Source organism: Ahaetulla prasina, chromosome 3, assembly GCF_028640845.1.
Source record: "Ahaetulla prasina isolate Xishuangbanna chromosome 3, ASM2864084v1, whole genome shotgun sequence".
Taxonomy (NCBI): domain Eukaryota; kingdom Metazoa; phylum Chordata; class Lepidosauria; order Squamata; family Colubridae; genus Ahaetulla; species Ahaetulla prasina.
The window spans coordinates 132,202,856-132,230,568 of NC_080541.1; the positions used below are offsets into that span (position 1 = coordinate 132,202,856).

At 38.8% G+C, this 27,713-nt stretch overlaps 2 non-coding genes across 2 annotated transcripts; both read right to left on the bottom strand.

Moving 5' to 3' along the window:
• Positions 1 to 5,305: 5,305 nt before the first annotated feature.
• Positions 5,306 to 5,376, bottom strand: TRNAG-GCC (transfer RNA glycine (anticodon GCC)). The gene has a single exon. It is a non-coding gene; the product is annotated as a tRNA-Gly (tRNA).
• A 752-nt stretch (positions 5,377 to 6,128) lies between these two features.
• Positions 6,129 to 6,199, bottom strand: TRNAG-GCC (transfer RNA glycine (anticodon GCC)). Its single transcript has one exon. It is a non-coding gene; the product is annotated as a tRNA-Gly (tRNA).
• Positions 6,200 to 27,713: the final 21,514 nt, after the last annotated feature.

Below are 27,713 nucleotides of genomic sequence, written 5' to 3' on the forward strand. Positions count from 1 at the left end.
ATGGACTGCATTCTAAAAGACTGTTTTTGTACTGAATGTCTTTTAATCAGAGGTTTCTTATGACAAGTTGAAAAGTTGAAAGTCTCATGCCCTGACATCAAAATATCTTAATCAAGTGTGAGATGCTTCTTGGACAGAAAAGGAACTATGAATTAATCCCTTTTTTTCAATGGCAAAGAGGAAATGACTCAGCTAGCTGTCAAGTGATTAGCCAATAAGTAAAACCAAGAGCGCTGAAGAAACAGGATGGAAATGGGATTTTAGCTCTACTTTTAAGTTATGGCTTAATTTGAGATGGTTTATGACTCTGGGTAGTATAAAGAGGGAATCTGGAGAGCTCCAAAAAGAAGTAGCATTGTAAATATTGACTGACCCGCAAATCTGGAAGGAAGTATTTGCTCAGAGCTTTGTTAATGTTATTTATTCAGATTACAGGATACAGATTCAATGCCACCCCTGTATCAAATGGAGCAATGCTGAGATCACAGTTTATTGTCCAGCAAAAATATGAAATATACTAGTCTATCTGAACCTCTCTATCTGATCAGCTCCAACAATAGTTAAGAAAACCAAGTTACAGCTTTATAAATTGTAGCTTTATAAGACAATTGTTACAGATTTATAAGACAATTGTTGTATCAGCAATGATCTTCTCCAGTGAAACATGGCCATTAACAGCACGCACAGCACAAAACTTCAATGTGTTCCATTAATGTTGCCTACAGACAATTCTGGATGTCACTTGGTGGGACCATGTCACCAATGAGAACATTTTCCAGTGGAGTGTATCCAGGAAGTTGCAATCCATTGTGATGGAATGTCAAACGCATCTAGCCGGCCATATACTTTGCTTGCCAAAACAGCGACACTCGAAAAACACTGTAAGATGATAGCTGCCAGAGGAAAAGTGAAGGTGGGGTAGACTATGCAAAACTTGGTGTCAGACATTTAAAGATGATTTATGGAGAGAGGACATCAAATGGAAAGATGCTGAAGATGCTGCCATGGATAGGATTCATTGGAAGAAATTTGCTGCCCTATGCGCTTTGCATGAAAGGAACCAGTAATGGTGATGATGATCCAAGCACTGGATAAATTACCTAAAGAGTACAGACAGTGGCTAAAATTATAATCCCAATCCAACTGATGATCATCAAATTGAGAAAAGCGGGTAGAAATTGAAATTCCCCTTAGAACTAATTGAAAGTGATGGCACTCTACATTCAGACATTACCTTAAATAATAGAAATGACAATGATTACGGAAGTATTCTGAGTGGGGTAAAGAGATATAGCTGCCAGTCAGGGTGATATCAGCAAATAGGCCATTGCTTTTCATATTGCATAGAGATATCAGACACAAATACAAAAATAATAAGAGTTTGCATGGTGTAATCATGACAGTTAGGCATTTGTTCCCCACCACCACCACCCAGTGGATGTCTATGATGAGCAAAATTAGGATGACTGGTTTTGTTTATTTATTTATTTATTTATTTTATTTAATCAAATTTTTATACCGCCCTATCTCCCTAAGGACTCAGGGCGGTTTACAGCCCAATAAAATACAAATATCATACAAGGTAAAAACATTAATTAAAAAACTTATTTAAATAGGCCAAAATTTAAAATTACAATTAAAATATTAAAACCCCATTACCTAAAAATTAATAACTAACCCCAGTTAAAATTAAGTAAAACTTTTAATCCAGTCCCGCTTGGATAAATAAATGCGTTTTCAGCTCACGGCGAAAAGTCCGAAGATCAGGCACTTGGCGTAAACCAGGGGGAAGTTCGTTCCAAAGCGTAGGAGCTTCTTGTTATGACTATAAATGCTTTCAGTCTTCATACTTCGCAAAAGGCCAGCGGGATTGGGGCTATCCATATCTCTGAATATATGTTACTTTCTAGAGCAGACATTGTGAAACAGAGGGCACAACTCGTAAGTCCACAATATGACACTGTCTAATAGAAGGGATTGGAGCACACCAACTCTGCCTATTCTGGAGTGGTGAGAGGTACAGTGGAGACAGGCAATGCTGAAAACAATTTGATCCTGTGCTATGAAGAGCATTATAGATGTTAATCAGCACCTGAATTACACTCAATAGCCCATTAGAAGCTCTCAGAGAGAGGAATAACATGAGCATCTCAACAAGTGTCCAAAACTGCCTGTACAATTGGCTATGGCCATATTGCTATGGCCACTTCACCATGTCCCCAATGGCTACTGTCTCCCCAGAGCATTATGCCACAGCCACCCAGCTTCCACCGCACCACCAGAGGTTTCATGCTTCAGTGTCCTTCCACCACCTTTTAGTATTTAGTATTAGTATTTATTGAATTTTTATACCGCCCTTCTCCCGAAGGACTCAGGGCGGTTCACAGCCAAGATAAAAACAATGATAATATACAAATAAAACAATAATTAAAAAACTTATTAGATATATGGCCAAATTAAAACATTTAAAACCTTAAAAACCCCATAAAATTTGTATCAAATATTAAAATATTACAAATATTAAAAACTATTTAAAATTCTTATGCCAGTCCTGCGTGAATAAACAGATACGTCTTCAGCTTGCGGCGGAAGGTCCGAAGGTCAGGCAGTTGACAAAGTCCAGGGGGAAGTCCGTTCCAGAGGGTGGGAGCCCCCACAGAGAAGGCCCTTCCCCTGGGGGCCGCCAGTTGACATTGCTTGGCGGACGGCACCTTGAGAAGTCCCTCTCTGTGCGAGCGTATGGGTCGGTGGGAGGCATTCAGTAGCAGCAGGCAGTCCCGTAAGTACCCTGGCCCTAAGCCATGGAGCGCTTTAAAGGTAGTAACCAAAACCTTAAAGTGCACCCGAAAGACCACAGGTAGCCGGTGCAGCCTGCGCAGGAGTAGTGTTACATGGGAGCCACATGCGGCTCCTCTATCACCTGCGCAGCTGCATTCTGAACCAACTGGAGCCTCCGGGTGCTCTTCAAGGGGAGCCCCATGTAGAGAGCATTGCAGTAATCCAAGCGAGAGGTAACAAGAGCATGAGTGACCGTGCATAGGGCATCCCAGTCAAGGAAGGGGCGCAACTGGCGAATCAGGCAAACCTGATAAAAAGCTCTCCTGGAGATGGTCATCAAGTGATCTTCAAACGACAACCGTCCATCCAGGAGAACGCCCAAGTTGCGCACCCTCTCCACTGGGGCCAATGATTCGCCCCCAACAGTCAGCTGTGGCTGCAGCTGACTGTACCGGGGTGCCGGCATCCACAGCCACTCCGTCTTGGAGGCATTGAGCTTGAGCCTGTTTCTCCCCATCCAGACCCGTACAGCTTCCAGACATCGGGACAGTACTTCGATAGCTTCGTTGGGGTGGCCTGAGGTGGAAAAGTACAGCTGCGTATCGTCAGCGTACAGTTGGTACCTCACCCCAAAGCCACTGATGATCTCACCCAGTGGCTTCATATAGATGTTGAACAGGAGAGGCGAGAGGATCGACCCCTGCGGCACCCCACAAGTGAGGCGCCTCGCGGTCAATCTCTGCCCCCCTGTCAACACCGTCTGCGACCGGTCAGAGAGATAGGAGGAGAACCACCGATAAACGGTGCCTCCCACTCCCAAACTCCCCAGCAGCAGGATACCATGGTCGATGGTATCAAAAGCCGCTGATAGGTCTAATAGGACCAGGGCAGAGGAACAACCCCTGTCCCTGGCCCTCCAGAGATCATCAACCAACGCAACTAAAGCCGTCTCCGTACTATATCCGGGCCGAAAGCCGGGCTGGAACGGGTCTAGATAGACAGTTTCATCCAGGTATTGGGGTAATTGACATTCCACCACACTCTACAACCTTCGCCACAAAGCAACACAAAGCTTTTCCCCTGCCCCTCTTCCCTGCCTCTCATCCCTCATTGCTTTGCACCAGGAAATTCACCATGGGACAAATCTCCCTGGCCACTATCCTATATGGTGCAGGATAACTCACCAAACGTTACTGTGGGGAGAGTGGGAGTCTTCTGTGCCTCATGGCTGGGTGGTGGGACACTTCCCACAGTGGGTGGGAGTCTGGTCTGCCCTATGGTTGGGCAGCAGGCCGCTCTCTCCATTCCCATGGTCAGGAAGCTGCTCCACCTTGTGGCTGGGTGGTGGGCTGCTCTATCCATGGACCATAGATCAAGGGTTTCCAACCTTGGCAACTTTAATTCCTAAAGCAAAGCTGGCTGAGGAATTCTGGGTGTTGAAGTCCACAAGTCTTAAAGTTGCCAAGGTTGGAGACCCCTGCCATAGATCACAGGCAGCAGACTGTGCTGGCCAGCCCTCCTTCTTAGGCTGAGCCCTGTGTTCCATTTGTACATTTCTTTAGTCACCTGTTACCTGCAAAGGGTAAGAAGGACAACAGTAAGAGAATGAAAGCAAAACGTCTATCTCCGAGCAATTAATTTAGAATTTAGTATCTTGCTCAAGTCCAAAGCCTTTATCTACATTTGGTCAGGAAAGTTGTTAATCTTCATTCCCCTTCTTTCAAAGTTTTCATAGATTCTAAAATTCTCAGTTTTGACTCAACCTCACAATTGTACATGCAACACTTTCCCCTAGTGGAGGGGCCACTACCTGAAAGAAGAGCTAGAGTGGGGGAGAGAGGTGGCGCCTTCCCACCCGGCCAACACCACAACTGGAAAGCTGCAGCAGGCACACTCTTTCTCGCCTTCTCTTCTCCTTCCTTGCTGACTCCAGCCTCTGCCTCACCTGCCTTCCTGCTGTCTTGCAGTGTCTGGCTAACTGTGGTGGTGATGGGGGAGCCAGGCACAAGAAAATGAGGTTTTGATGAGGACCACTGGAAGGAAACTTAAGTTTTTGGTTTGTTTGGTTTTGTTTTTTTGCAAAATTAAGTGGAAGTCAAGCATCTTCAAGATGGGCAACTATATAAATCTGAGAAATACATCAAATAAATAACTAAAGCAATAGGATGGAACTGCAGAGAGAGAATGAATCATACATAGCATCTGGAATAACTTCATTGGTGGTTCAGTGGTAGAATTCTTGCCTTCTATGAGAGAGGCCCAGGTTCAATTCTGACCAAGGCAACTTGCCTTTGTGACTTCCCCCCCCTGGAGTCCATTTTGCTAGAAAAATATATATATTTCCAGAAAAGGGGATTTTATTTGCCTAGCTGCCCTCTCTCACTGCAACTAGACCCACAGAGTTAATTCCATTTTACAGAATTTATTGTACAAATGAATACATTAAAGGAAGTAGAAAAGAAAGAACTATAATACATAATTGCATGAAGAGAATAGAGGCAAAATCTATTAGCAGCAAAAGCTTCATTACATTGGCCGGGAATCAAACCCGGGCCTCCTGCGTGGCAGGCAAGAATTCTACCACTGAACCACCAATGCACTGTTGTGAACATCTGGAGAGCTGCTTTGATGGAATTAAAAAAAAGCATTGTTTGCCTAGCTCGGAAGCCGAAGTATAATAATGATTTAAAATATTCTCTTCGTACATTTACTGTACAAGTAGCCCTCAGGTTACAAATGTAATGGAGCCTGCCCATTCCATTCATAATCTGAGGATTCGTGGGACTGAATCACGTACCTTGAACTTGAACACTCCCTCCTTTCGCCCACACATTCACTAATCGAATGTGCAGTTCATTAAGTGCACATGAAGTATTTCAGGGTGGGGAAGGTCATGGGGAGGGGTTAGTGATGGAACAGGCCATCTGCTTAAAACCACACAAGGCCTCCCCGACCCACTGAAATATCTCATGCTCCCCACAATTGCTTCTCCCACGACCACGTCGGCTCACTTACCGTACAAAGATCTACAAGCTGTCCAGGATGGACGTAGTTCTAAAATACAGTAATTTGAATATATTATAGCACCAACTCTCGCTTTTGCACGGACAGATTTAAAATATGACTTCCCCTGGAGTCCATTTTGCTAGAAAAATATATATATTTCCAGAAAAGGGGATTTTATTTGCCTAGCTGCCCTCTCTCACTGCAACTAGACCCACAGAGTTAATTCCATTTTACAGAATTTATTGTACAAATGAATACATTAAAGGAAGTAGAAAAGAAAGAACTATAATACATAATTGCATGAAGAGAATAGAGGCAAAATCTATTAGCAGCAAAAGCTTCATTACATTGGCCGGGAATCAAACCTGGGCCTCCTGCGTGGCAGGCAAGAATTCTACCACTGAACTACCAATGCACTGTTGTGAACATCTGGATAGCTGCTTTGATGGAATTAAAAAAAAGCATTGTTTGCCTAGCTCGGAAGCCGAAGTATAATAATGATTTAAAATATTCTCTTCGTACATTTACTGTACAAGTAGCCCTCAGGTTACAAATGTAATGGAGCCTGCCCATTCCATTCATAATCTGAGGATTCATGGGACTGAATCACGTACCTTGAACTTGAACACTCCCTCCTTTCGCCCACACATTCACTAATCGAATGTGCAGTTCATTAAGTGCACATGAGGTATTTCAGGGTGGGGAAGGTCATGGGGAGGGGTTAGTGATGGAACAGGCCATCTGCTTAAAACCACACAAGGCCTCCCCGACCCACTGAAATATCTCATGCTCCCCACAATTGCTTCTCCCACGACCACGTCGGCTCACTTACCGTACAAAGATCTACAAGCTGTCCAGGATGGACGTAGTTCTAAAATACAGTAATTTGAATATATTATAGCACCAACTCTCGCTTTTGCACGGACAGATTTAAAATATGACTTCCCTGATTAGTTTTATGATTCTTACAGGAAAATATAATGGTTGGCATATTGACAGTGGAATGATGGGATTTATGCTCATATACATATGGAAGACACAGATTGAGGTAAATTGGTAGAATACAATAAAACTATATTGCATGGGTGTTTTAATATTCATAATAATATTCATAATAATAATAATAATAGAGAGGGACTCCTCAGGGTGCCATTGGCCAGACAGTGCTGGCTGGCGACTCCCAGGGGAAGGGCCTTCTCTGTGGGGGCCCCCACCCTCTGGAACGAGCTTCCCCCAGGACTTCGCCAACTTCCCGGCCTCCGAACCTTTAGCCGGGAGCTTAAGACACATGTATTTATTTGCGCAGGACTGGACTAGTTTTTAAATTCAAATTGGTTTTAATTGGGGATTTTATTATTTTTATTATCATTTTAATTATTCGGCCAATTATAATAAGTTTTTTAATGGATGTTTTATTTGTATTTATATGTATATTTTTATCTGGTTGTGAACCGCCCTGAGTCCCTAGGGAGATAGGGCGGTATAAAAATATGAAAAATAAATAAATAAATAAATAAATAATAGAGATGTATTTGAATCATATTTAATTGTTTCTCAGAAATGCTTTCTAAATATTTTTCATCTTCATTTGACTTTTTAATTACTGCTGTAGAATATTGCATTCATGAATTCTATATTTATTCACAGGTTTAAAATAAAAGTAGGATATTAGCTTTTCATAGGAATAAAGAGGAATGAAAGGAAATTGTGTGTGGTCAATGTGCTGCCATTCACAAAAAACAGGGTATAATTGGCTTGATTTGGCGGAAGATATGTTTGTCTTAATTTATCCAGTGCCAAGGTATTTGTTATCAGTAACAACATTCACTATTATTACTACAGTTGCCCACTGCCTCTACTTCCTTCATTTCCTTTCCCTCTGATCTCACTGTTTAGTCTTCCAACACCATCTGTGTATATATAAAAGCAACTCAAGATAATTCTTTATGCTTCCGAGGAAGAGTATTCTATGAAAACTCACACAAGCGTGTGGAACCTCTGGGACCTCCAGATATTGCTAACCAATATCCCTTAGCATCCCTCACTACTGACCATATTGGTTGGGGATGTTGGGAATTATACTACAGCAACCTCTAGAGGGCCATAGGACCTGCAGCTCAAATCTGTGACTCATCAAGTTGCCACAAGATTTCTGCTTTGTTTAAACTCCTTATTTCTAGCTCTACATAGCTGACCTCAAGGAACAAAGCCAGGGCAGGCCTGGGTAATAAGGGACCACAAGGAAAGCCTGGGGCCTTAGGCTAGACTTCCTATAAATAAAATAAAGGTAATTACAAACCAATTTTTACTGTTGCCAAACAAAGCACATGGACATAAAGTCACCCAAAGTTGAGTTTGATTTGTTTTTTTCTATTTTTACAATGATAATAGATTCTTTACCTTAAGCCAAAATTCACCTTCTACTACACCTTCTTTATTCTTTCAAAGAGAACATGTATGCTATTCTATTAATAGTTAAAAAATATTATTAATATAATTTTCCATTATTAATTTATTACTTTTCCAAGGATTTCAAAACATCTTTCATATATCATCTGTTACTTTTTCTACAATTTCTGTGTGAGTTCTATTGAGTCAAATTAGTCAGAAGAAGAAGAAGAAGAAGAAGAAGAAGAAGAAGAAGAAGAAGAAGAAGAAGAAGAAGAAGAAGAAGAAGAAGAAGAAGAAGAAGAGGAGGAGGAGGAGGAGGAGGAGGAGGAGGAGGAGGAGGAGGAGGAGGAGGAGGAGGAGGAGGAGGAGGAGGAAGAAGAAGAAGAAGAAGAAGAAGAAGAAGAAGAAGAAGAAGAAGAAGAAGAAGAAGAAGAAGAAGAAGAAAGGAAGAAAGAAAGAAAGAAAGATATAGATAGATGATGATAGATAGAAGAAAGAAAGAAAGGAAAGAGAAAGAAAGAAAGAAAGAAAGAAGGAAGGAAGAAAGGAAGGAGAGGGAGAGAGAGGGGGAGAGAGAGAGGGAGAAAGAGAAATGATAGAATATAGAGCAAGCAAAATGAATTAATGTTTAACTCTAGATTTTACCAACTCTATCCAACATTTGAATTTTAACCACAGCATCTGAATATAATCCTATGTACTTTATCTTGGGGATAACCATCAGAACACTATGCAATACATTTATCACAGAGAGCTAAATGTGGTGTATGCAGTAGTTCTCAGAGGAACATTTGCCACGAGAAGATGCACATTAGAATTAATTAAATGCTTTTATTAGGTAAACAATTAGGGAAAAAGTGGTGTAGGATTTTGAGATTTCAAGAACTTTGATCAGATAGGATGATGGAATGAAAATCAGAATTAATAAAGAGATTAAAAAATGGCTGCTGATCAAGCCATAAATACATTGGCTAACTCTTGTATGAATGCTGAAATATTCTATAAGCATGTAATCTGGGTTCTGTCAGATTCAGTGCTAGCTCTATCAGTCAGTTGGCCTACAGGAAACAAGCAAGCAACTGTAGATTCCGCATTATATAAATTTCAAATCTACTTCAAAGCTCGAAACTGTTTCTATTCTTAGGTAAAACATTCACATTCCTTGGAGATGGATCAAATAGTTTTTATAAAGACAGAAATTGCATTATTATTATTATTATTATTTTTAAAAGTCAATAGAAGCCCCATCACACAATTCAGCCTAGTGGTGAGAGGGGAAATATCCTTTGACATAGGAGTAACTTTCATGGCATACAAACCATTCCCTTACTGGCTGCATTCACAAACATACTTAACTTTAACTAAGCATCCATCTTCCTTTAAAACTGATCATAACGTTAAACCTGGATCAAGTAGTGAAAGAATATAATAAAAATGTAAGCAATATCATTTTATTCCCATGGCTGTTAAAACGAACAGTGCTAACTGCTGGAAAAGCTTTTTGCTTCCTCTTTTTCCTGTTTACTCTTATAATTTTAAAGATTTTTTTTATTTCTTTTGCAGCCAATCTAAAGAGGTCCTCTAGCTTCCTCACATTTTAATTCTCAGGATTATTTTGAGTGATAGTTGTTTATTTATTTATTTATTTATTTTTAAAAAGAGTCTTACAATCACTCGCCCTCTGCTCTATCGTATCTTTGATGAAAGCAGCCTACCCAGGTTAAACGAGGATAATTCATTTGAACATCATTTTACTTTGGTTTGTGAGTACATTACATTTCCAAATATACCGATTAAAAAAGAAAGATTTTAAAGATGTTAAACAGAAAAGAAGCCCAATGGTACAAAGAATGTGTCTGTTTTAGAAGAAGGCAATGGATACTAGTTTAAGCTCTTGCTGATAGTTTTTACAGTTGACTTGGAGTGTCTTACTGATGCAATCACTTCATGTAGAATAACAAGAGACGCATGGCTGCATGTACTCATTTAAAGTCACACTTAAGTCTCCCACAAGCCCTTATCTCACTTGTGTTGATAGTTTCCATTGATAACTGATTCACTATCACAAAAACCATTCTATGGGATACCAAGGACACCACTTGCTGTTTAAATAGTATTTTGAGCCTTCGGAGCACTTTATCTCAGTAATCCCCTTAAGCTTCCTATAAACTATGTCAACATTATCACAGGTATCACTCTTTCATGAACAGACGTTTGCTTAGTTGGCTGGTTGATCAAGTCAAGTACTTTTCCTTTTATTAACAGCAGTTCTTCGGTGCTGTGAGTTGTCATTTTCTTATCTGAACATGTTTTCTGCAGGAGTGCATATTGGATAATTTAGTCTGAGAAATAACTGATGTTCAGGTGCAAGTATCAACATTTTATCTGCTGTATGCAACTCTTCAGCTAGTCTTAGGATTTTCATGTTGTCTAAATTGAAAAAGACCACCATCAGGGTTTATAAGTTATAGAATTGGGTTGGAAAAGATCTTAGAAATCTTTGTGACCATCCCACATGAATGGGCTATGCCACCTTGGGTTGAAAATCTCCAGTCATAGTCCACCAGGAGAGAAGCCAAAAGGATTTCACAGTGAGGAAGGTCCTTATATTGAGGTAGGGTCTTTCCCTGGAAAGCTTCCACTTATTGACTCTCATTTATCCTTAGACATTACAGAAAATAAAACCATATTCTCTTCCTTGTGACACCACTGCAAGACAGCTGTCATGTTTCCTTTTAGTTTTGTCTCCTCTCCTTTAGGCTAAACATACCCGATTCTTTTAAACATTCTTCATAGATTTAGCCTTCAAGCCCTTCATCATCTTTGATCCTCTTCTTTGCACTTTTTTTCAGTTCCTCAGCAATCTTTCTTATATCCTAATGAGAAAAACTGGACACACTGTTCCAGGTACGTTCTGACCAACACAGCATAGAGAGGAATTATCACTTTCCATGATCTTGACATTATACATTGATGCAGCCTAAGATTCCATTGGCTCTTTTGGCAGCTGCAGCACACTGCTGACTCATATTTAATCTGTGATCTTCCAGGATATTCAGATCCTTTTCATAAGTACTGCTGCTGAACCTTGTACTGGTACATTTTTTCTTCCTAAGTGCAGAGTCCTGCATATTTTGCCATTGAATGGCAAAACGTTGGAAAAGGCACAATGTTCAGATCTATCAAGATACTTTTGAATTGTGAACCTGTTTTGAGATGTTAGCAATCCCCCCTTTCTGTCATGTGCAAATTTGCTGAGTATCCATTCTATCCCCAGATCTATGTCATTTAGAAAATGATTGAAGAGCACTGAGTCCATGACTGAAGTATATGCCACTGCATATCCGTCTCTATGTAGATATAGATCTATTAATAATCACACACTACATGTGGTTGTTCATTTTTCAACCAACTATAAGTAACCAACTGTTTCCAGATGTAAGTTTATCTGGTAGTAGAACTATTCATTCCATCCTGTTCCATTTTTTTTCCAAGAAAGAAGCTACTGTTAACTTTTTTTCAAATGCCTTACTGAAGACTTACTGAAATCTTGTTGTTGTTGTTAGTTGCGAAGTCATGTCCGACTTATTGTGACCCCATGGACAACTGAAATCTTAGGTACACTCTATTCTCTATGTTCCTACTAATCTAGTCATATGTCAAATAAAGCAATAAGATTAGTGTTAATCACAATCAATTTTAACAAATCCATGTAGACTTCTAATATTCATCTTGCTCCTTTCTAATTACTTGCAAGTCTAGTGTTTGATGATATTATCTAGATGTTTCCTAGGTATTTTTGATTGATCTTCAGTTCCAATGGTCCACTTTTTCCCCCATTTCAGGATTGGAACATTAACTCTGGTCCAATTTTCCAGCATTTCATCTGTAACACAGGAGTTAGTGATTTATAGATCACATCTTCCAATTGCTTTAGCACCCTAGAATGTAATCTATCCAGATCTGGCAACTTGAATTCATTCAAACAGCTAAAGCTTCCCTCATCACTTTCTTGACTGTTTTGATCTGCATCATCCTTCTGTACCCCACTCCCATAATGTAACTTCTGGGAGATTAGATCACTTTGTCCTTTTATGAAAAAAGGAAACCCAAAATAGGAAATAAACACTTTGTAATTAAGATTGTCATTGAAAGGTTTAGGTTTTGAGTTTCCTAAATTGAAAATGGTGATTATTTCTGGTACAGACAACAGAACATGTCTAAAACTGGTTAAAGAATTATGTCAGATGAAATAAAATCCTCATATAAGCTCATTGGATTTTTGATTTAGATATCATGCAAACATAATTAGTTGCTTATTCAAGTTAGGGATGAGTAGAGGGAAGTTTGAGATCTACTTTGGATCTTTGGATGAAATACAAAAGATGAAAAATGTTTTAATAATACTAGCAATTAGAAAGCTTTCACCTTTCCCTGGGGCAAAAAATAATAATATTCAGGCCAGGAGAGAGACCCATATCCTTTTGGGACAGGATTGATGAAGACATCTTTTGAAATACCTTATCCCACCAGACTTGAAATCCTAGGCTTAGAAAACTTGGAACTCCGTCGCCTTCGACAAGACCTAAGTTTAACTCACAGAATCATCTATTGTAATGTCCTTCCTGTCAAAGACTACTTCAGCTTTAATTGCAATAATACAAGGGCAACCAATAGATTTAAACTTAATGTAAACCGCTTTAATCTAGATTGCAGAAAATATGACTTCTGCAACAGAATCATCAGTGCTTGGAATACTTTACCTGACTCTGTGGTCTCTTCCCATAATCCTAAAAGCTTTAACCAAAAACTTTCTACTATTGACCTCACCCCATTCCTAAGAGGACCATAAGGGGCGTGCATAAGCGCACAAACGTGCCTACCGTTCCTGTCCTATTGTTTTTCTTTTCTTCTTCCTATATATGTTTATATGTGTATATACTATATAATCTTTTTGTATGATGTTGTGACAAAATAAATAAATAAATAAAAAATAAATAAATAAATTGATTTTTATAGTAATTACAAATTTTTGGACTGGACATGAATTCCAAGTGTCCCTCAGATTCTTTTATATGCCTGCCTACCTGAGACACCACTAAAGATACTGATTAGCAGACTTCAATGTTATAGTATGTGCTTTTTTAAAGTATATCTTGCAAATCTGAAGTTGTTGATCTCTGCTCTGAGAGTATCTATAATGAGTCTTGAGAAACAGGTTTCATACATCATAGCACAATTCACCAAGACACTTAATAAGATCAATGATGAGGTCAGTGTGTTGCATGTCACCACTAACCCAGTCAACACTGAGCAGCATCGCTCCACATTGTCACTTATTTATTTATTTTATTTATTAATTGCATTTGTATACCGCTCTTCTCCCGAAGGACTCAGGACAGTTAACAGCCAATTAAAAATACAATAAATACACATTAAAAACAGACTAAAAATTTATATAAATAGTGGCCAAAATAATAAAAAAAACTAAATAATACAAAAAACTAAAACCCCATTTAAAATTACTGAATCAGGCTAGCCCAGCTCGATGAAATAAAAGAGTCTTCAGCTCATGGCGGAAGGTCCGAAGGTCGGGGAGTAGGTGAAACCCCGGAGGCAGCTTGTTCCAGAGGGCAGGAGCCCCCACAGAGAAGGCCCTACCCATGTCATGTTTTGTGAATCCGAAAATTCAATTACTGTGTGGAGCCATATCCAGTCAGTCCTCCAGAAAAACAAAAGGAAACAAAATTAGAGATATTAGAAGCATCAAGTGACTGGAAAATAAATTGTTGCATCACAAAACCATTGCCAAGCTTTGGCAGCTCCAGGAAGTGCCTCTCAAACACAGATGGGGACCACAATGCCCAACTAAAATGGCTGTGTGCTGTCAAATTAAATAGCAAGGACTTATGATTAGATTATGCTTGTTGCACAAATCAGGCTTTTCTTGTCAAATTTGTGATGTATCAGATTTCATTCCTGCATCTGAGGTGACAATGTTAACCTCCACCAGTCTAAAAAAAAACAAAAAGTGAAGGCTTCTTGTTTTCCTCATTAGTTGTTCTACATTACAGCACAAACATGCCTCAGAGATTTCATACAGCTGGATTTGAGAAAACAGAATGAATTGGAAAGGTACCAATCAACTGTTTTTTGCTTTCTGTCTGGCGGCCAGAAAAGCAAAAATGAAGGGTCAGTACAGTGTATCCTGAAGAAGTAATTTTAGCTTCATATTGCTCGTGGTTCAGAGCTTCAGCACCTGGCCCATTCAAATCTTCATCATCATCCTGGATTTTCTTTTGGGATGGATGATTAGATACAGTTACTTACAAATGATCAGCATTACAAAGCTTGCCTTTCATGATGTGGGGCCTGATACTATCAGTTGATGTAATAGTGTGTGGAAATGACCCTGAGACACAGGAGGAAGAGCCACAGCCAGGGCAATGGTCAAATAATCAGCAACCTAGCTGGCAGAAGAAATGTCTCAGAAGGAATACTCCCTCATTTTGGGGGTTGTAAAGGCAACAGGGAGAAAATACATTTTCAAAGTTGAACTTTGAATCCCAACTTATGAAATACATTTCTGAGACATTTGGGGTAAATGTCTCAGAAGGGATTTTTTGAGGGTTGTAAAGACAATAGAGAGAAAATACATTTTCAAAGTGGCTTGATTCTGTTAATGTAACCTTCAATAAGGTAGTTCTGAATCTGCTTCTTGTCTGGATCACCTGATCACAAGGCTGATAGATGAAGAGGCATAGATATGTAATGACATTATCAAATCAAAATTTAATCATGTGAGTAGTTAGGCTGTGAGTATAATTCAATAGCAAAGAGTGAGTCAGAAAAATGAAAATGCACCACAATAGGTAAATGAACAGAGCAGGGAATATACTACTCGGGAAATAAACAAATTAGATTTTTCTTCTTTTCCAAATAACCTTTTTTCGAGTGGGACATATTATAAGTTTTATTCCAACTTACACATTTCTATGTCCAGAAAAATGGCAATGCAGCATGGCCTGGTTGATTAGTACATTAGCTATTTATCTAACTTGGGGTGCTATATACAATGGTTTCCACCAGTGAGTAAGCAAGTCTCAGTTGGCTTGTTATCCTAGACCATGGCTTTGACAATTAACTTACTGATTTCCTCAAGGTAAATCCTTGAATTTTGTTAATTTTCAAGATTTTTTCTAATAAAAAATGTTGATTCCCAAGTTGGCAAAGTTGTCAGATTTAAAAAGACTTCTCAGGAATCCTGAGAAGTATTTATGCAATTTCCTCAGAAATATTTTTAGACACTAAGTGGCCCTGAATCATCTGAACCCAATGGCCACTTTTTTCTTATTATAATTATTATGCTAATATATAGTGAAATCCCAATTTATGAAATAAATGTTAGGATATTTTTAAATAGATTTAGTTGTATTGCATTCATGACAGATTAGCTAGATGATAGATAAAGGTAGGTAGGTAGGTAGGTAGGTAGGTAGGTAGGTAGGTAGATAGATAGATAGATAGATAGATAGATAGATAGATAGATAGATAGATAGATAGATAGATAGATAGATAGATAGATGATAGATAATACTTCCAAGTGAGGGTCCCTCCACATATGGATCAACTATTAACATTCTGACCCACCTACCAAAATACCTCTAACATTTTGAATGCAACACTGCAAGAAGTCCAATCCAATCCAATATCAATTTAGCAACACAAACCATACTGAACCATTGCAACAAAACAAATGTTTATGTGTCATGTATGTACACAACAGTAACTTCTAGAACACCATCAGTGCTGATCCTATTCTGTGACACCTAAATATACTGTCATAACTGTTCCAGGTCTGGTCAAAGCAAATCCAGAAGAGTTTTAAGGGACAAGCAAGGTAAAGTTCATGTACTTCATCCCTCTTCTTTCAAAAAGTAGTCAGTTCCACCTAAAACATTTTCAGAAGAGTGGTTTTAAAGCTACTGTTTTATTTCGTACAGAATAGAATTGTCTTTTATAAACAATTGTCATTTTACAGTCATACTTAGGAGCAGAGTAACCTATCAATATGCACGCACATCTTCCTCTTTAGACTTGACCTTCTTGACTGATTAATATGACGTTGCCTCTGATGTCAGTGTGATGTTTTAAATAACCTTTGCCTTGAAAAAAACACTACATGTGTTGATCAGCGTAAGCAACAGGAGAAGCAGGATTTCTGCTTTACGTGGTCAGGAAGGAAATGAAGGAAAGACCATGGGTCAGTCATAAACCACCTGTTTTTCCTAAAGAAAAGTCCATATTTCCGTCCTGCGCCTGCAACTTGAGCTGAGAAAGGCACCTGGTTTAACATCCTGTGGTTTCAAAACACCAAAAGCCATGGGAATAAGTATTATGGAAAATGTATTCTAATACGTTTAGAAGACATCAAGTTATTGATAGTGGGCTAACTAGAACAGTGGCCTTACGTGGTGATGACTTACCAAAGGCTAAGGCATAATGTGATTTCTTTTTGCTTTAATTCTGGTTTTGGGGATTTTATTTTTCTTTTCAGAAGCATATCTTATGATCCTGGTGAATTATGATTTTTTTTCAATGAACTGTGTTTAAACCATTAGAGTGTGTGACTGTTCATTGTACTTAAAATGGTTTTCTCTAGCATAAGAATCAACTGACTCACCAGCTTCAATCATTGGCTATCTGATCTGATTCTGTAGTAAGAGTAACATCCCAAAAGAATTACTTAGACCCCTAGTGGTGCAGTGATTAGAATGCAGCACTTCAGGAAAACTCTGCCCACAGCCTGAAGTTCAATTCTGATGGGGCTGAAGATATATAATCTGAAATATAATCAAAGGTAAGGTAAAGGTTCCCCTCACACATATGTGCTAGTCATTCCTGACTCTAGGGGGGCGGTGCTCATCTCCATTTCAAAGCCGAAGAGCCAGTGCTGTCCAAAGACGTCTCCATGGTCATGTGATCAGCATGATTAAACACCAAAGGCACATGGAACACCTTCCTACCAGAGGTGGTCCCTATTCTTCTACTTGCATTTTTTACATGCTTTTGAACTGCTAGGTTGGCAGAAGCTGGGACAAGTAATGGGCGCTCACCCCATTATGCGGCACTAGGGATTCAAACTGCTGAACTGCCGACCTTTCGATCAACAACCTCAGTGTCTTAGCCACTGAGCCACCGTGAAATATAATCAAACTTCCCACTAAATTCATAAGATACAAAGTTAGTTGACTGAGGGGGGTGGGAGAGGAGAATTAGCTTAATTCCAGAGAAGACTTGGTTTTTTTCCCAGAGGCTAAATATATTTTTCTTGATTTTTTTTTTAAGTTGATCCATTGTATGAGTTAAAGAATGTGCCTAATATGCTTAATCTCCCATGGCCCAATTATGTCAATTAGGCTGATGCTTCGGAAGTATTTTAAGGTTATGAGTGATATTTATTAGCTTTATGTCATTTAATCTTGCAAACTTTTTTTAAAAAAAATAAATAAATAAACAAGCAAGCAAACAAGTTCCTTCAGGAAGCAACCGAGTATGTCTTTTCATAAGACATATATAAACAATTCTACATCCAAGAATAAAGCAACATGTCAACCCAATACTTAATTTAAAGCCCCAGCAAAAAAAAAATAAAAAAAATACCAGGGATATTTATAAGTAGCACTTACCAGGAAAGCTATTAAGCCATCACTTAAACTACTGTCATATTTTCCTTAAACATTTAGAGGACTTGTAATTACTCTGCTGGGGCGCATTCTAATGTGATTAATGAGCTATAAATAAACTTGAAAGAGCCATCCAGTTGACTTCCTGGACAGCATTCATTTCCTGAGGCAGCAGTGGAAAAGGTCACCATCAGTTTAATGCTTTTACGTAATATTTTAAGGTAAGAAAGGACAATAAGAACCCCGGTGCCTGATTGTATAAACAATGGGGCACAGTCCCTTAATAAATGTAGCTGCTGACCAGTGAAGATGTGCATACTGATAGCTTTGTGTATCTCAAGATGTGAGTATTCAATGAACCACAGCATTTATTTTCATTCTGCTAATAATAGATAGCATTTAGACTTATATACCACTTCACAGTGCTTTACAGCCCTCTCTAAGTAGTTTTACAGAGTCAGCATATTGCCCCCAACAATCTGAGTCCTCATTTTACTTTGGGAGAATGAAAGGCTAAGTTAACCTTGAACTTGGTGAGATTCAAAGTGCCAAATTGCAGGCAGCCGGCAGGCAGCAGAAATAGCCTGCAGTACTGCATTCTAACCACTGTGCCACTACGGCTCAAGGTCTCTCAGTTCTGTGTTCTGCTACAATTTTAGACCCTAAACAAAAAGTAATTCCACGTATCACTAAGGTTTGTTCTGAGTTTGGATTATGGAAGGCTCCCATTTAAATTTTTTTAATTAGTTTATGGTTTATAGGAAATAGTTTACGTTGGATTTGAATGGGTTAAGAAACCTGGTATGTCTTCCAAAGGTTCAGTGATAAGGTGCCCTATCATGACAATATTGGGCAGAAGACATGATGCCAGGGGGTGCTGGGTACGTGTACTTTGAAAAGGAATACCTGCATGATTGTGCATATTCTTTCTTCTAAACTAGAGACCCCTACCTTTGGTCCAGATGGTTGCATTGTTGAAGTTTTTGGTCCCCAACATCTGCTGGCTAATGCCAAATTGGTACACAATAATATTGAATTCATCCATGACATTACAATGAGTGAACTCACTGACTTGTATTATGTTTCTGGCTGGGCAATGGTACGGAATAATTTCCCTATCAGAAAATTATCCAAATGACAATCAGGAGCAATTGTTACCAATAACAGGGAGGAAGGCAGTGGTGAAATCCAATTTTTTTTACTACCAGTTCTGTGGGTGTGGCTTGGTGGGCGTGGTGTGGCTTGGTGGGCATGGCTTAGTGGGCGTGGCAGGGGAAGGATACTGCAAAATCTCCATTCCCACCCCACTCCAGGGAAAGGATACTGCAAAATCCCCATTCCCTTCCCACTTCTGGGGGGAAGAATATTGCAAAATCTCCATTCCCACCCCACTCTGGAGCCAGCCAGAGGTGGTATTTGCCAGTTCTCCAAACTACTCAAAATTTCCACTACCAGTTCTCCAGAACCTATCAGAATCTTTTGGATTTCACTCCTGGAGGAAGATAACTGTTACTGTTAAAGATACACTTGCAATAATGAATAGCACTGTTGCAGAGGTGATCTGTGCCACACTTGAGATGATGCCAGTGTTCTTTCCACTTAGACTTTGCACTGGGTCTGGTGACAAAGTTATTGTTATTGTTTTTGGAGGTTTTCAACTGCCATGTCTGTACAGTTCCTGTACAGTTTTTGAGTTCATAAATTCAGGCGAGCAAGGGCTTCTCATAATAATTGTGGATCCAACATACATGACTTCACACAGATTAGATCTAATCGATACATTAGTACAAATAAGATTACAGTTAAGATAGAGGACATAGATATTTGCCTTTTGCCATGGTCTGATCACTTTCTTAGGAAATTGCACATTTTGGCTGTCTTGACTCTCTGCAAAGGTGGTAGACCAATTGTTTTGGTCCACCCCAGACATTGAATGTACCCGAATGTTTCTAGAAAATAAGGTAATGGTTCCCCTTGCACATATGTGCTAGTTGTTCTCAACTCTAGGGGGCAGTGCTCATCTCCATTTCAAAGCCAAAGTGGAAGATGTTGTCTGAAGATGTCTGAAGATGCTGTCTGAAGATGTCTCTATGGTCATGTGGCTGGCATGACTAAATGCCAAAGGCGCATGGAATGCTGTTACCTTCCCACCAAAGGTGGTCCCTATTTTTCTACTTGCATTTTTTACATGCTTTCGAACTGCTAGGTTGGCAGAAGCTGGGACGAGTAATGGGAACTCACCCCATTATGAGGCACTAGGGATTCGAACCACTGAACTGCCGACCTTTCAGTTGACAAGTTCAGCATCTTAGCCACTAAGCCACCGCATCTCCACTTAAGAGAATACTTAAAGTTAATTTCAACTATCTGGAAAGCATTTCTGTCTCATAGCGAATTGACCTGTGGAATACAGAAGGGGTCACAGCACTTGATAACAATTGTCCCAGTGGAGTTTATCCATAATAACCAATCCCAACCAACCCCTTGATTTACTGAGGAGCTAAGGATCGCTACCAACGGCAACATTACAGACTCACCCTGATTGGTTGTGATCAGTGGTGGGATTCAAATAATTTAACAACCGGTTCTCTGCCCTAATGATTTCGTCCAACAACCAGTTTGCCAAACTGCTCAGAAAGTTAACAACCGGTTCTCCCGAAGTGGTGCGAACCAGCTGAATCCCACCACTGGTTGTGATGTATTTTCCTTTGCACTGTGATCCCTGATTACTTGGGTTGATTTATAGAACTAGAGAAGAAAAAGATGAACTGAAGAGATGTCTAGAGCATCACCAGTATAAAACAAGAAGTGAATATCACCAAGTACTGGTGAGATCTTAAGTTTAAATCTACAAGTGGCAATAAGGCAATAAGATCTAGTTCTGTTTATTGTATCCATAAATTCTCAATAAGAAGTTGTGCTATGTATAATCTGAACTCTTTTGGAGAAGGATGGATGAGCCACAGCTTCAAGAAGTAAATTGCACTACACTGAAAGTGTCTTAGTAGTAGATGAAATCACTCCAGTCCGCTATGTTTAGGATGATGACTGGACAGAATCTACAATGGTAAACATTTTTGAGCCTGTAGGGTTTGATGAAGTGGGTCACTTTGTGAATAGAATACTACTATTTCTAGGCTTGACCTATGTTCTGCTTGGCTTTTCCAGATGGCCAGCAGGATGTATTTGCTGGATCTAAGAGAGTGTTAATGTTCTTTGAGGGAAGGCATTATGTCACCTGCCTTGAAATATGTCATAGAGTGATTTCCAAAAGAAGCCTTTCTTGGTCTTAGCCATGCTTGGAACTTTCACACAGCTTCCAACATCCCTTTTCTGAGGAAGACCGTAGTGAAAATTGTAGAGGTTCAGAGGATTCTGGAAAGAAGTCTAGCCAAAGGACAGAAATAGCATTGGTTGCAAAGAGATTGGTCCCATGTAATTTAATATCTACATTCAGCTGCTAAAAGAAGCTGCCTGCCACTTTAGGATATGGTATCAACAATATGTCCCCTTGTATTTAGGAAGCCAGTTTAAACCATGTTATACCACAGGCATTCACCAGGCCCTAATTGTCCTAATGCTACATGAGCATTTTATTTAGTTTTTGTTTGCCTGGAATTTATATTATGGTTTTAACTGTGTATTCCAATAGTATTGTTTGACTTCTAAAGTGCTACTTGTTTGACACAGTCTAAGATGGATGGATGGATGGGTGGATGGATGGATGGATGGATGGATGGGTGGATGGGTGGATGGATGGATGGATGGATGGATGGATGGATGGATGGTGGGTGGGTGATGGATGGGTGAGTGGGTGGTAGATGGATGGATGGATGGATGGTGGATGGATGGATGGATGGATGGATGGATGGATGGATGGATGGATGGATGGATGGATGGATGGATGGATGGGTGGGTGGGTGGATGGATGGATGGATGGATGGATGGATGGATGGATGGATGGGTGGATGGATGGATGGATGGGCGGGTGGACGGGTGGGTGGATGGGTGGATGGGAAACAAACTTTAACCGTATATAATATATGAAGCCAGTCATCAAATCAATAAATGACTTGCTACTGTGGGAAGTAATGGGTTTATTGCTCCTTGCAATAAGGACAATTTTCCAAACACTCTGCAAAAACACACCTAACTTGTTTCTGAATATAAAAACACCCAGAAGGTATTTTATTTACTTAAATAGATAGATGTGTCTATCACATCTATCAAGAATCTAGAGATCAAAATGTTTGTTTGCCAATGGTTAAAAAGGTACAAAAGGTGATTCTAGGTCATGATTATAGCTTTACAATACAGGAGGCAAGATTGACAGAAAGCTGTATGATACAGAAAAAACTAAACCACATCTGTTAAAGGGAGATTTTTGTAATACCTTGCTGTACGTGCTAGAAAAAACAACAACTGTACTGCCATAACAGAATGAAAAAAGTGTTAGAAATTAATTTATTAATGCAGGTAAAAGCCATCTGCATCCTGATTTCAGATTATAACCCCAGTGAAGTTACTATGGGCAAATTACTTTTTTCAGTTTAATAGTTAAAATGTATGATAACTTATTGCTTTGGCTTCTAATGTCTATTGCTCTATATTCCAAAAATCACTACATGGGAAGAAAAAATTTAAAAAAATAGAAAAGTACTGGCATTAATAAACATGAACATGCCACCCATTAAGCTACAATGATGAAAGGCAAACTAGCATTACACAATGTTTTGGAACATGAGTTTTGGATGAGTCAATAGCGCATATTTTCCTTAAGTTCAAATTCAATCATTGCATAGCCTTGGCAGACCAGCACAGCCCTCATTGTCATCCATGTCCTCTTCGGTCTGTCTTTCCATTTAATGTCTGTCTGTGTACCAAGATTTTCACCTGAGGGGAAAGCTTGGTTTAACTGCTATGTGCCCCACTCCCAACCTTGCATAAAGCCATTATACACACATATATGCAATCCTGCAGGCTCTGTTGCACATTCCTTGACAATATTGGGAAAAGTGATGCAACCAGCTGACTGAACTCTGCTGGTATACAGGTAGTCCTCGATTTACTTTTTAAAAAACTTTTTTTTAAAAAAATACAAATAATACAAACATAGCATATATACATCCAAATACAAAAAGAAAGAAAGAAAGAAAGAAAGAAAGAAAGAAAGACAAAAGAAAAAGGAAAAAAAACCCACAAATATTACAGTGCACCCCCACCCCCTGGAGACCATTTTTCCCCCTTATATTTCTTTGTTTATAACAACCAAAAGGTATACAATATATTCCAATTGTGCCCTTATCCCCTCCAAAAAAACATATATTTTTAAGTAGGTTTATTCCCTTTGCCTTCCACCAACACTGATTTTATAAAATCCCCCCATATTTCATTATAATTGTTTGCTTTAATCAGCTCTTTTTAAAATTTAATCTCTGTTGTTAGTTTATCATTTGTTGCCATACTCCAAATTTCATTATACCACTCATTTCTTTGAATATCCTAATTTCATCCCCAATATTTAGCCATCACTAATCTAGCTGCCATTATCAAATTTACAATCAATTCCTTTTTTGTTTCATTTATATCCCGTTTTTCCACCAGCCACACTAATGCAATTCTCAGTGACATGTCTAAATTTACATTCAAAAGTGCTCTAATTTCTCTAAACACCACGTCCCGTATTTTTTGTGCGCTATCACAATCCCACCACATATTTTTATATGTTCCAACCTCCTTCTTGCACCTCCAACAAATATTCGTATATTTGTAATCCTTGATTTACAACAGTTCATTTAGTGACCATCCAAAGTTACAAGGGCACTGAAAAAAGTGACTCATGACTATTTTTCACACTTACCACCATTGTAAGATTCCTGTGGTCAATGATCAAAATTCATATGACAATCAACTCATATTTATGATGGCTGCAGTGTCCTGGGGTCATGTGATCACCTTTTGCAACCTACTTACAAGCAAAGTCAATGGGGAAGATAAATTCACTTAACAACCAGCTTAATAATTTAACAGCTGTAGCAAGGAAGGTCATAAAATGGGGCAAAATTCACTTAACTGTCTCACTTAGCAACAGAAATTTTGAGCTCATTTATGGTTGTAAGTCAAAGATTACCTGTACTTTGTCTGTCTGTCTGCCAGCTTTCCTGCTCCTCCATGCTTATTATAAGTCTAAGTGTTTTGCATAGAGCTATTGTTTGGCTTTTATTTTTTAAATTACACCTAAAGACTTTAAAACATGGAACATCTGGTGTTCTAGAAGAATGCTGAACTTGGAATATGTTTTTTTATACGAAATATATAAAACTAGCACCTGTGAGGTCCACCCAAATTACTGTTCTGTACAAGGAAAATGACCAACCAATACCATAACATGGAGCCAATCACTGGATTCCTAGTTCCCATTGTTGGGATTAATTCTTTCCCCTGAACATATCTAATGTACAGATTCTGAGATATTGAGACCTACTTTTCCCCCTAAAAGGTGTCTTTGTTCATTTGTTTGTAGTGTGAGAAATCATTTGCCTTGCAAAGCAACATTACGCTATCTCCATATGCTTTGAGTATGACACACTGCATAAGAAATATGTGTCATTTTATTAAATGACTTTCAAATCCTATTCAAAGGAGAAGGAAAATCCGGTGGAAAAAAAAGTGTTCTTGTTTTTTAGGTAACCATGAAAATGGGAAGTTGGCAGTATCCTGCTTTGCAGTATAAAATCATCTCCCCAGTGGGTTGCATTCTTCTTGCTTTCTTATATGTTGATGAATTAATAAGGAAAGTTCTCACAACACAATTATTTTGGGAGACTTTTTCCCCAAGATCAGGTTATTGAAATGCCCTCCATCACCTTCCTACAATATCAGACAAAAATACATAAGAAAAAGAAAAGAAAGAAGACTGCTATAACAGGCCAATATTCCATCTGTTATTCCCCAACAGCTGGGATTTATGTTTAAATACTCTGAGTATCAGGAAGAAAAACATTGTGTAAGCAAAATCCCCCCACCCACTTCCTTTGAAAAAAAAAAGCAAACCTTGAAGGGAAAAATAAAAGAGAGTTTTTTGTCAATATCATGACTACCATCAGACCATAGAGATTCAGTTATCCATTATGAAAAATGGAAGGGGGAAAAACATATATTCTATGTTCAGGAAATCCTTGGCTTCCTCATTTAAAAGGACCTGGAAGTAAGATTTATAGATGATAGATAGATAGATAGATAGATAGATAGATAGATAGATAGATAGATAGATAGATAGATACAGTATAGATAGATAGATAGATAGATAGATAGATAGATAGATAGATAGATAGATAGATAGATAGATAGATAGATGGATGGATGGATGGATGGATGGATGGATGGATGGATGGATGGATGAGAGAGAGTGAGAGAGATGGAGACAGAGAGATAGAGTGTAGATCTCACATTGTGGAATAAGATGGATCTTTGAGTAATCTGTAAGAAAAACAAAATACAATGTGTCTATCAAAAATCAGTATTGGAATATCCATGGGCAGTGAACACCAAAAAGTCTTAGCCTTCTAAGCATAAAATGTAAGTATAGAAACACATTTATTATTTTTGTTATTTTTAAATGAATGAGTGAATGGGTGAATGAGAAGACCACATTCAGTTAGAAGGCAGAGCATCCCTACATAAGTTTTTTTACAGTGAGATTGTTAAACCTTGTGATCCTGGGTCTGAAAAAGTTGCCAATCCTTCCATATATACTGCAATTACAGTATTCTGACCACAAATGGATCTGAAAATAGTTCAAAGACTAGGCCCATGAATAAAACTATTCTTATATGCCTCTGCTATCTCTCCTGGCTTCCTAACTTCAAATCAGGATTTGTTCAATATGCTGCTTCAAAACCAAACCAACCAAACCAACCACACATTGGTTTTTAATGCTCTGTGAGAACCACCTGAGTGCCTAAATAAGAAAATATGCATGTTGGTAAGATCATAGAGGCCCACATTCAAGTTAGAGCATAAAACCCAAAGCAAAGTGAAACTAGATGTTATAAAATATGCACAACGGTTGGTGAAATGAGAGTAGGACATCTGTAATCTGCTTTACCAAATCCAGAAATAATTGTGGTATTTTTCCTGGCCAGCATGACCCAATTTTGCATCTTGGAGGAGGTGGGGGAGAGATGAAAAATAATGTGATGCAACAACTTGGAAAAATAAAATCTGGAATGTCTGTTTGAAAAGCAAGGGGTGGTTTTAGTTATTTTATTTTTTTAAAAAAAAAAAGTTGTGACAAGTGACTCCACACAAGCAATTGTTCTATTTTAGATTCTTTCATTGCTGCAAGAGGACAGTTACATACATCAAGGAAATATGACTTTTGAAGCCAAAGACACCAAAGAAATGGCAGAAAGCCAATACCAACATCTGCTTCCTAAATCAATTCTTTTGACAAACACATAGCCATGGCTGCCTGACGCCAGCACTGCTAGAAATGTCTTTTTTTAACTAGGCAGGACTGCCCCATTTTCAGATGGGTTTCAAAGCACATCTAAAGGAGAAGATGTTTCATCATAGCCACGTATAGAAACCTGTCCCTGCAAAAATATTTGTGTATTCAGCATCTATTAATCGTTGGAAGTGTACAAGAAGAATAAGAAAAGCTATTTCTAAGTTTAGTACTTATAACAAGACCTTTAAAAAGAACAAACAACTTCCTTCCGTTCCTCTCCCTTGTTTCCTTACCATTTTTCCTCCACCCCCTGCCCTGAATCACTTCAACAGATAAATAATCTTAACAAATAGAGCCCCTATTGATTTATTTAAAAGATAGGGTTTTTTGATCCAATTAATAACCATAAAAACCATCTTTTAAATCAATCAATCAATCATCCTCCAATAGATTTTGAATAAATTTGCCTGAGATTGTCAGACAGGTTGGAATATAAAATAATATAAAGGAAGGAAGGAACACTACCCCATGCTATTTACATTCTTCCTTGTTTTCAAAAACTCTGGTTTTTACCTAGAAATGTCCAAACCACAAATAAAGTCACTAGTTTATTAAAAAAAAATAGACACCATTACTCAGTGGGAGATGTTGCCCACATACAATTGGAGGGCATCCATCTCAAGAGTATCAGTCTGATGGTTTATCTCAAGTGTCAGACACAGCAAGTAGGAGCAAGAAGCTGATGTGGCTGAGTAGGAATGGGACTGGCTAATGCTTTGGGATTCTCCATTCGGGAATCCCAAATCTCTAAACTAATCTATACTGGAAGAAGCCAATAGCAGCTCTTCATATTGTTACCAAAGAAAAGCCATGTGGTCAGGCACAGCTTCAGTGTTGGGTTGGTACCAGTTCGCCCCAGATCGGGTGAACAAGTAGCGGTGGCAGGAGGCTCTGCCCACCCACCCAATGACTCTGCGCATGCGCAGAAGCATTGTGCACGAGCACGCACACACCCATGAGTGAACTGGTAGCAGCCGAAATTGAAACCCACTTGTATGTCATTACCTTTTGCCCAAAGAGGAAATTTTCAGAACTAGACGGCTCTCTTCCAAATGTTCCACCTCCAAGTTTTCCCAAACTTTCTTTTTTTCCTTTATTCCATTCTTTCTTTCCCTATAATTGAGTCATTTCAACAGAGCCAAAAATTGAAACTATTTTTCCGCTATCTGACAAATCTTCAGGCAAAGAAAATGAAGGATGCAATTCTCCCTCTTCACTATAAACTATCCTGATAAGAAACCCAAAAAGTTCACAAATTGAGTGATTCAGAGGGGGACCAAAACCAAAGGGGAAAAAATGGAGCATCCTGAATCTGTGGTATAACTTCCTCACACAAAGCA